The sequence below is a fragment of the Rhinopithecus bieti genome, unplaced genomic scaffold (genome assembly GCF_001698545.2).
Source record: "Rhinopithecus bieti isolate Rb0 unplaced genomic scaffold, ASM169854v2 scaffold_2254, whole genome shotgun sequence".
NCBI classification, from domain to species: Eukaryota; Metazoa; Chordata; class Mammalia; order Primates; family Cercopithecidae; genus Rhinopithecus; species Rhinopithecus bieti.
Window position 1 is genome coordinate 4,525,053 of NW_016803982.1, and position 11,168 is coordinate 4,536,220.

Here is an 11,168-nt window from a genome sequence, read left to right on the forward strand (position 1 = left end):
GAACAGGTGCTTCCAGGAGTGGGGAAACAGCAGGGCCCACATTGCCTGGTAAATGACTTCCCACCTTTCCAGGTGGGTGTGACCAGAAGTGAGTGGGAGGTAATATGGCCCCTCTGTCACCATCCATGATAAGCTTGTCACAGCCACCCAATGTCCTCTGCTTAGCTTGGCAGCATGAAAGGAGCACTGGACGAGGAGTCTGAGAGGCTGGATTCTAGCTCAGTGGCCCAGGTGTGGAGTCCAGCACCATCTGAGCTCCAGCTTTGACACCCGTAACTGAGGAAAATCCCTGTTCCTCTTGACTTCACAGTTTCTCTGTCAAATAACATCATTTACTATTACTACACCCCTAGCCAAAAGGATTGTAGGGGCTTATAATAAAGACATAATCAATAAAATCATTCAAGCAAGCACAAAATAATGGACATTAAGGAAAGAAGGGAAGAGATGGTTGTTATCCTTAACAACACAGACTAAGCCCCAAATTTAGCTCTGAGCATCCTGGCAGTCAAGAGAAAAAGGGAAATACTTTCAAAAGCAGGTGAAAAAATGTTTGAAGTTTAGAAGATACAGTCTTCTTTTAAAGTAAAACATTGTACAGAATTTAAAATGATAATTTTCTTTCAACGTGTACATTCCAAACATGAGGAACAGAATCCACAGCCAGGCTCTACACTCAGATTTCCTACATTTCTAGATGCTGTAGACTTCCTAGATTTGTATAGCTTAAAATAGAGGAATTTATCACTGTTGTCTCTATCCAGTCACAGTCTCATGTTCTAGGCAAATCCAGTAAACTTTCCCCTTCCTCTCTTTATAAAAATAGCCTCTGTACTTTTTTCTAATTATAAAAGCAGTACTTGCTTCTAGTAGAACGTGTATAAAATACCGAAAAATAGAAATGAGAATTTAAATATCCACAGTCCTCCAGCCCTCATCCCTTCCAGATAACTGCCATCGATGCTTCACTAGGCTCCATTCCCACGTCTTCTCTATCTTCTGAGTTTCCTGTTGTTTCTTGACCCACATAGTTGAGGTTGCCTCAACTCTAGAAGTTTTGGTTCCTGGTAAATACTGTGTAGGAGCACCTAGAATTACCAGATCTTCAACTGACTCAGAGCTCATTTTCCTTAAGATAAAAATTGAGCAAGAGGTCTCTGCCATCTTTGCTCTGTCCACCCACGTGAGCCTTGGGTCCACAGCTGTCTCTGCAACAGGAGCTCTGCACAGCTGGTCCAGAGTATCACTCCAATTCCCACCCCACCATGTGGGCTCTGCTTGGCAGATGGTAAGAGCCCCTGGTGGAGTGAGAACTGTAGTTTTGATCCACCGTAACTTCCTTCACCCATTATTCCTACTGTCTCAGTGAGTATTTACCCTGAGACAGGGTGAGCTTTGAGAAAGGATGTCTCATCACCATGCCAGAAAAGCCTCCTGTGCCTCTCAGAATTTCCTTGTCCTTTTCTATTTCACCCCATGAAGTTCCACCAAAGGAGGTTCACACACATTAACGCGTGTCATTGAAAAATTCCATCCTAAGAGAAATCTGCTGCATGGATCTTGTGTGGATTGTGTCATCACACATAATATTAGCTGCACCATGGGAGGGTTCGCCATACTGAAGGGAGCAAGAGACATCATTTTAGAACTGAGTAGAGGGAAGAAATCCTCTGTGTGGCTCTGCAAGGAAAGTCCACATAGCCCCCTCGGGTGGCTGGGTCCCCAGGACACAATGATGCGGCGGGAGGTGCCTGAGACTCTGCCTGCTTCACCGGTGCCAGTGTAGACCCCCTGCCTATGGAGTCCAGGTTCTCAACCCCCTTCTCCACCAACCTCCATCACTTGAGCAGGTCACCTTCCTTGAGTGTATACGGAACATAAGGAACTTGCTCTCCATTCCTCCTGAGTTGTCCACATGGCAGTTGCTCGCTCTTCCTGGGCCACCACACACTTCCCTGGGGCCAGCGCTTGGGACTCCTGGAGTCAGAGGAAGCGTCTACCTCAGTGTGGCAGGCGGTGGGTGATAAGGTGCAGGTCGTGGGTCCCTTCGTTCCCTACAGCCCCCACAGCAGCCTGTGCCTGTGCCTCCCGTGTACCTCTAGGAAGGGGCAGTGGCCTTGATTGGCAGGAGGTCCTCAATCCCAACAAGGCACCCAGAAAGCTAGCCTATCTGGTCCCGAGGACCCGCTCTGAGATATCCCAGTTCTGACCATGCTGCTGTGACCTCAACTCTACTGTCCTCTGACAGAAAGTGAGTCCTTTGCAAAGCTCCATGTCCCTAACCATCACAATGTCCTGCCAGATCAGAGCTGTCACAGCCATGCTTGGAGCACAGATTCCCCTGTCAACCCATGATGCTCTTGCCAAGTTTTCCAGGGCCTGGTCCTTAGAGCTTGCCTCACCTGACAAGCAGCAGTGTGGGAGCCAAAGCTTGCTCCGCCCTGTGTACCATCCTCACTTGGCTGCACACCCCTCCTTCCTCCCTCACACCACAGCTGTTCCTCCTGTGCTGCTGTCCAGCATCTTATTTCCCAGGTCCCCTGGGCTCAATGCTCACTTCTTGTGGCTTGACTGATCTCATTCATATGCTGACCATATGATGATGTCCTTCATCTGTGTGATGACTATAATGACACCCATCATCTATGTGATGACGTCCATTGTCTATGTGTGGACTACATGATGATGATCATCATCAATATGATGACAGTGATGACGTCCTGAGCAACAGAGTGATGTCTGTCATCTATGTGATGACGGTGACAATATCCATCATCTGTATGGCGACTATATGACTACATTCACCATCTCTGTGATGACCCCCCTCCATGTCTATGCTAACTATGTTGACATCCATCATTTAGGTGATGAATTTGAAATGCACATCTCTGGCACAGACGTCTTGAAACTCCGGACTGTTATGTCTCCCTGTCTACTTAATCACTCCACTTGGAAATGGACTCAGATCTGAAATTCCACAGGCACCAAAGCAAAGCACTCAACAAATGAAGCCTTTCTTGGCCCAGCTGATGTCACCATCATACAAGGATGAGGTATGTGGGAAAAAATTGGCTATACAATTGTATACAATGGGACCAAGGTCACACAGCTAGGAGGTGGGGTTTGAAACTATGAGCTTGGCTTCAGAGTCTGCATGTGTATCCATCACATGATTCTCCAAATTCAAGCCATCCTAAATGCTCCTTGCTGCTTCTGTTCCTGGTTATAAATCACGAAACTGGTACATACTGAACGAGCCAGAAAGGAAATTCGAGTAAAAGCCAAGACACCACTTCTTCTGGAGCTTAGGATTCTTATATGTGCTTGACTCTGATCTATGTGTTTCCTCTATATATATATATTTTTTTTTTTTTTTTTTTGAGACAGAGTCTCGCTCTGTCGCCCAGGCTGGAGTGCAGTGGCCAGATCTCAGCTCACTGCAAGCTCCGCCTCCCGGGTTTACACCATTCCCCTGCCTCAGCCTCCTGAGTAGCTGGGACTACAGGCACCCCCCAACTCACCCGGCTAGTTTTTTGTATTTTTTAGTAGACACGGGGTTTCACCGTGTTAGCCAGGATGGTCTCGATCTCCTGACCTTGTGATCCGCCCGTCTCGGCCTCCCAAAGTGCTGGGATTACAGGCTTGAGCCACCGTGCCCAGCCTGAAGTTTTCTTTAAAATACTTGAGCGGGGAAAAAAAGAGTGGGTAGAGATCGCAGGAGTGACAGATGCTCATCATTGTTGAGGCTGAAGTTGGGTGCATGGGGAAGCATGATACCCATTTCTCTACTTCTGTGGAAGTTTCCAGGATACGGATTTCCCAAGCGGGTCACGTCTTCAGAGGACCTGGATGAATGCTTTGTTGGACCATGGTCGGAATCTAAATCATACCTCTTGCTTGCTCTTGCTTTTTCCCCTTAGGCTGTAGCAAGACATCCATCTTTATCCCCTCCCTTACTGGCTTCCGAGATGAGAACACTGGGATAGTGCATAGGCAGCCAGGCGCACCCTCTGTGCCCCACATGGCTCACGACTGTAATCTCGGCGTTTTGGGAGGCTCAGCCAGGAGGGTTGCTTGAGCCCAGGAGTTGGAGACCAGCCTGGGCAACATGACAAAACCCCATCTTCCCAAAAAATACAAAAATTAGCTAAGTGAGGTGTTGTGTGCCTGTAGTCCCAGCTGCTCAGGAGGCTGAGGTGGGAGGATCAATTGAGCCTGGGAGGTGGAGGCTGCAGTGAGCTGTGATTGTGCCACTGCACTCCAGCCTGGGCTAAGGAGCAAGAACCTAGCTCAAAAAAAAAAAAAAAAAGTCTAATTTTTGTGCTTGTTTTCATTATTCTTCTCTACTCCTTATATAAAACAAATCTGAAAGGTTCTGAATTCTCCTTCCATTTTATTTGCATATCATGCACACATTCATCTCCTCCATTCTTGGCTCAGTGGTGGCACACTGTCCCCACTTTGTACTCCACCTGATGGACATTTCTCCACAGTAGTTGTACATGTCACTTTGCATCTGTAAACCTGTCTTTGTTACTGGAAGCACAATAATTTACCCAACTGTTGAAACAGTTGAAACATTGCTTCTTTCAGAGCAAAGAAAACTAATGTCACATTTTCAAGGAAGCATGTACCAGTGTATGCAGTGGCCTTGTGCAAACTGACCCCTCCGGGTGCTCTCTGCAGCTTACCATCTCCCAGGCAGCTCTCCTTCCTGGGCGGGGCCCACATGCCTATCTGGAATCAGTGTTCGGCAGTCCTATCTGACTCTCATGTGCACTGAGTCATCATGTAAAGCCTTCACGCACTTCCCGGGTCTGTCAGATCATGGAGCAAAGTCCCCTTGTAAAGGAAGGGACGATTCCGCTGAGGCACAAGATGAATTGCCCTCTTGCCTTTCGAAGAAGGCTGCGGTGCTGAGCTGGGTGGAGGATACTTGTTCTACCTGGTGGGCTCCCCAACACGAAACACCTGAGCCAGAGACCCAGCATCCCCTCCCTGTCCACTGTCTCAGTCAGGCTGCACTCCAGGGTCCCTTAGAGGATGCAAATGCCACTGTGCCCAGCCTTTGCGGAGGGGCTGCTACATGCAGCCATTGTGAAGACAGGTTGAACTGGGATTTTCTATTTTTAAGAGGACATTTAGAGTTCAGCTGTGGAGTTATCTTTTTCAGCCTTACAGTGATGCGTGCTTTCCAACTAAGAGGATTTGATGTGGACTTTTGATCATAAAAAAACTGGATGTGGAAGAGTCTTTGAAAGTCTCCTAACCGGGGTTCTCAACACCCCGCCCCATGCCCCAGCCCCCCAGGGGTGCAAACAGAAACGTCTGAGGACATTTTTGGTTGTCCTGATTGAGGGTGGGAGCGCTACTGTAATCCTGTGGGTGGAGGGCTGGGACACTACTGAACACATCACAGTGCATGGGACAGCACCCACAACAGACAGTGATCCCTCCAGGACAGCAGGACAGCCACGGCGGAGAAGCTTCCATCTAAGCGCTTGTTGGTCAAGGGGTGACGTGCAGCCCAGCAGCCGCGAACAGACAAGCACATAGGAGCTTGCAGGCAGAGGGTCCTCATCCATACCCAGAGCCACCGAGCGTGAGTCTACATTCCGACAAGCCCCAGGGGATTCCTCTGCACATTAGGGTGTGAGAATCACTGCTCCTTGACCCCATTGCCAAGAGGGGCCTGACAGCAAAAGTCAAGTGTCCCACCCGAACACAAGGCTCCAGAGAAGCTCTAACTAGCCAGCTCATTGAGCACCTTCAAGATTGCAAAGAACGATCTGCCCTGATGAAGACAGAGGTGCTAGAGAATGTGTAGAGAGAGAGGCCAGAAGGATTTTCACTTTTAATCTCAAGAAGATTCCACAAACCTTTCAGTAGCAGGTGCCAGCGTTTTGAAGCCCCCTTATGGCTCCTGGTGGCAACACTTGCTGGCCAGTTACAGAGGGCATGACTTTGAAGCCCTCCACCCACCGCCCTCTGTGCTGTCCTGGTACCTGACTAACCTGCCCAGGAACAGAGCTTCACCAGGACACAGAAGAGGTCTCGTCCTCACTCCGGTTCTCCTGGGGCCCAGCCCCGTGCCTGACAACCAGTCAAAGCTTGGCATCCATTGGACAGATGGACGTAGGAGAAGCAGGGAGAGAGGGGGTCCTGGTCTCTGACCCCAGATGCCCTGAATGAGGAGGGAGATATTCTCCTTCACATGGGAAAATGGCCACCTAGCTCCCAAGCCAGCTGTGTAGGGGGGCAGGCACGTCTGAAGGGGTCTGGTCTCTGTGCGGTCCTTTCCCACCTGCAGAAAATCAAGTCTGAATGCTTTGGCTTCTCTATCGTTTTATTTTTATTTATTTATTTATTTCTTGAGACGGTGTTTTGCTCTTGTCGCCCAGGCTGGAGTGCAGTGGCGCAATCTTGGCTCACTGCAACCTCCGCCTCCCGGGCTCAAGTGATTCTCCTGCGTCAGCCTCCCAAGTAGCTGGGATTACAGACATGCGCCACCACACCCAGCTCATTTTGTATTTTTAGTAGAGACGGGGTTTCACCATGTTGTCCAGGATGGTCTTCAAATCCTGACCTCAAGTGATCTGCCCACCTTGGCCTCCCAAAGTGCTGGCATTACAGGCATGAGCCACGGGGCCCAGCCCTCCATCCATTTTTTCAATATTGGGCGCACACACACACTCAAGGCAGGCCAGCCCCTCCATGAGACTCTCAGGCCGCAGAATCTGGAGTCCAGGAGGACAAAGCCCCTTAAAGTGCGACCCCACATTGGTTGCTCCCACACGCAGCGGGTGGCCGGTCCCCATAGGCCGCCCTCAGACCTCAGAGTTGCTTGGACATTTTTTGTCTGGAAGTCACCAGCTGGGGCCTGGACATCCCCCTGCACCCACAGTGGCACACCCCTCCCGGGACAGCGAGCTCCAGGACTGGCCAGCACGAGTGTGGACCTGACCCTGATCGCCTACCCACCCTGCTGTCCTTCCTGGAGACTCGTTGGCAGAAGCCCAGGGCTGGCAGCCACTTCCCCTGGGAGCTGCAGGGCAGCTCAGTGCTGGCTGCCATGCTGACCACACACCCCACCTGCAGCCTGTTCCTCCTCAGCCCTTCTCAGCCTGGGCAGCCCTTGCCTGTCATCTGGTTCTTCCTCAGCCCCTCTCATCACCCTCATGGGAGGAGCAGGCTCAAGGGGCGAGGTCCTGGCATGGTCAGGGCACTCTCAGTCCTCCAGGTCAGTGCTTCCTGGTTCAGGACCAACAGCAGAAGCCCCATGGGATGTGAAAGAAATGACAAAGAAAGAAAGGAGAGACCTTTCCTAATGAACATGAGGGCTCCCATTTTTAAACTCACTGATTTTTTAACTCATTTCACATTGCTCCGTAAATAATTCCAGGCCAACTCTTAGGTGGAAAGTGGATGGAGGGAGGAAAAAAAACCATCCAGGAACAGAAATCAGAGACAAGAGCGGGGCTAAGCCAGAGACTCTGTGATTCCAGACCTAGACGTCTGTTGCAGGAAAGGGACGTGGTAGGCTTTCAGTTGCTAGTGGAAAAAGATATGCAGTTTTCAATCAACGAGGAAAACCTAAGTGGCCCTGAAACTAGGACAGGACGTGAGCATCTCCTTAGGGTCCTGAGAGAATGGTGACCTCAACAGGCTTCCAGTAGATGTTATGGTCAAAGACAGCCAAGGGTGGCACCTCCAAGGGCAATTCCATCAAACGAGTGCACGAAGGGCCCTGCACCACCGCCCGGCACCACGCCTGGCACCACCGCCCAGCACCCACCTCTACAGGTCTGGTTCCTTCCAGGATAGACCCCAGTCACCAGCCAAAGGGCCCAGCAGAACATGCCTGTCACCTGCCTGCTCTCCAGCCTGGGGTCCCAGGCTCTGAACCTCTCAACTCAGAGGAACAGCTGCTCCTTAAATTCCACATCTTCCCAAGGGTTGAGGCAGCCCTGCTTCGCCTCATCCTCGTCAGACACAAAAGTATGGGCAAAGCATCCCTGAGCAGCTGGACAGCTGGAGGGGCACACACAGCCTCTGCAGCCGAGGGGCTGGCCTGGAGTTCTGGCTCTGCATGCGTGGAGTGTAATGTCTTGAAGCCGTGAGCTTATCTCCCCCTAGGAAATGGAGGTAGAAAGAGCACCTACTTATGAGTTTGCTTTCCTGTGAAGAGTGAGATGATTTAGCCTTTCAACAAGTATTTCCTAAGCTCCTGTGAAGAGCCCAGGAGCTCAAGCCTGGAGTGAGCCGTGATCGGGTGACAGAGCAAGACCCTGAGAGGTGAAGATGACCCTGTGGTCTCTTGATTATTTTGAAAAAAGCAGATTCCATATTAACAACCTTAAACAATGTGCAACAATTTCAGCTGTGCTCTTAGCTTCCTCACCTCTTCATGCCCATCCCTGATGGCCCCAGCCTCCACCCCCCAGCTCTAGGGTGCCTTGGACAGCTCTGGGGCCCTGTGCTCCCCCTCCCTGCTGGGTTCTTACCCCCTGACCTTTCTGCCTGGGGACCTCCTTCCCCGCTGGAAGCCCTACACCTGGCTGCTTGACATCTGGGACTCTGTTGAACGGTTGTTCTTCTAGGCAGAACTTCCTGGCATTTGGGCTACACCATCCCAGCATGTGGTCCTGCATACAACTTTCTGTTTACTTGGTCTTGAATAAACAACCAATAACCCAGTAAAAACTCTGGCAAGAGTCTGGTTCTTCATAAACAATGAATTTGTGACTTTGAAAGTAAGCTTATTTCACATTAAATCATTCTGTTTGAGTGGCACACGATTGCCCAGGCAGCTGTGAAACATGCCGTCTTGTTAATGAGCAGGAGCTGACCGTGTTTTCAGTGACTGTTTTTATTATTATCAGTCGTTTGGAAAAGTCTAATGCTATGCTCAAGGCCAGAGACACCACTCCTACATCCAATTCATTCCACCTGGCAGTCCTCCCTTCCCACTGCCCTCTCTCAAAGCAAACAAGGAAACCAGGAGAAGGAAATGGCCTGGGTCATAGTGAAATGGAACCACCCACACTAGCACGGCCACATGTTGACCACACAATTGCCTCGGGGATCACCCCAAGTCCTCCTGCCTCTTATGGTCACAAATGCTGGCCACCCACTATGGGCCATGTCCTGCCCTGCTGGACCCCTGATGACAATACTATGTCATCAGTGTCTGTACCAGAACAATGTACACCACACCAGGAAGAGTCAGGCCAACTTAACAAAGACAGACACTTCAAAATAGGGGAGGGTGTTTCTGGCAGACGTTGCAGCCTGTGCATAGTTCTGAGATATTAAAAGCCTGGTTATTTGGAGGGAGCATCATGCTCAGAGTCTGAAGTGACAAGAATGGGTGCTGGAAACCAAGCTGGCACTGCCGTGTGAAGTGTGTTATGTGCACCCTTCAGAGTTTGGGGTTTACACCTGCAGCCAGGGAGAATCCCCTGAAGCTTTTGTCATGGCAGTGGGATGGGAAGAGAGGGAGACATGATCACCTCTGAGTTCTGCAGAATAACTGGAGTAGCCCAGCAGAGGTGGGGCTGTGAAGAGGCCGAGGGCTAGACCCACCGTGTATGTAAGTCAGTTCAGCTGCATCATTTCAACAAGTTTTTTAGTTGTAATCAACAGCCCAAAAGACATTATGGCCAGTCAACAAGTGAAACTCCTGTTCTAGAGGGTGTGTTATTTTCGGATAAACTGATCCTTCTGTGTGCCCATTAGGGTTCTAGAGATTTCTTATTATACAAAGTGAATGTCAGGTGAAGAAATAGTTCTACATTGTGTTGAAATTGAAACCTGAGGGCTAAGTTTTCCACTTAAAATATTTTAAATTTCTCAAATATGTCACCAAAAGGTCTTGGATCAGGCTGCCAAAATGCTACAGCACGAGAAATGTAGCAAATCCGTAAGTATTGGAACAGAAGTCTTCAATGACAAGCAAAATAGAATTGGAGGCTGTAGAATGCAGGGGATTCACTGGGTTCCTGAACCACATGATTCTGTAAAAGCAAGAGGGTCCTAGTTCAATTATCATAACAAACAGTGCCTACATTTGGAGATGTCTGATGGCCTCAAGAAAACTTCACATTTCCGGTATTTCCTTTGGAGTCCCAACTATCCCAAGGTCAGCTACTTATTCAAGATGCAACTGCCAAGGTCCTCTCTGCCTAGAAATGGCTGACATCGACGTTTAGTAGTGCATGTGGTTTTAGGTTATCCTGAAGGCCTAGGCCCAAACTCCCTAAAACTCATCACACTATACATGAATAATGGATGAATTCTATTGTGTGTAGATTTCCCCTTAATAGAGCTGGAAGTGTGTGTTTGAGTATCTTCATTTGAGGAATCTCAACGGGTTGTCCTCATCGTTGTCTTCCGTCCCCTCACCTATAGGATGGAGATGAGAGCTCCTGCCCCAGGCAGATGGTGTGACAGTGTCCATGAAACCACTTGTCATGGCACCTGGCACAGGTGGACTCTCCACCATCCATGACCCAGTGTTGGTGCAGAGACATTAGAAAGACATCTTTTTCAGCTTTGCACTGGGCTGGGGGAGAAACAAAGGAAGAAAGGGAAGAAAGACGTCTCCTTCCTAGGAAATTTTCAAAGACAGGATCAGAGCACATTGATAAAGGTTGTTCCTCTGCCTGTGAATCTGGCCTACTGTTTTCACCCTCAGTTTGGTGGGGCAATTTATGCCTGTTCTCCATCTTATAGCCTGAGAAACATGGGACATGTGAGATCGGTAGATATCAGTGCACGGATGCTTGTTTAATCTCTGCCAGCTCCACTGTCCAGTACTTGCCACTGGAGCCCCGGATGCAGACATCATCTGACTGCCTCCTGGATCACGCAGAGTTCCTACCATGGGACTGAAACCAAAATAAGAGCTCCCGAGACACCTGGGGACTAACTGAACACAGCAAGAGTATTCCACAGAAGATGAATTCTATCTGGCGACACAGTTAATGCAAGAAAATTTCATGGCAGGAGAAGCAGCTGGAAGTCTGCCTTCACAATGAGGCCATACATTGCAGAGGCCGCAAGGATGCAGGTGTGGGTCACATGGCCCATGCAGGTGGCACTCTCTGTCTGTTGTGGTTTGGCTGTGCGTCCCCACCCGAATCTCATCTCGAACTGTAATCCCCACA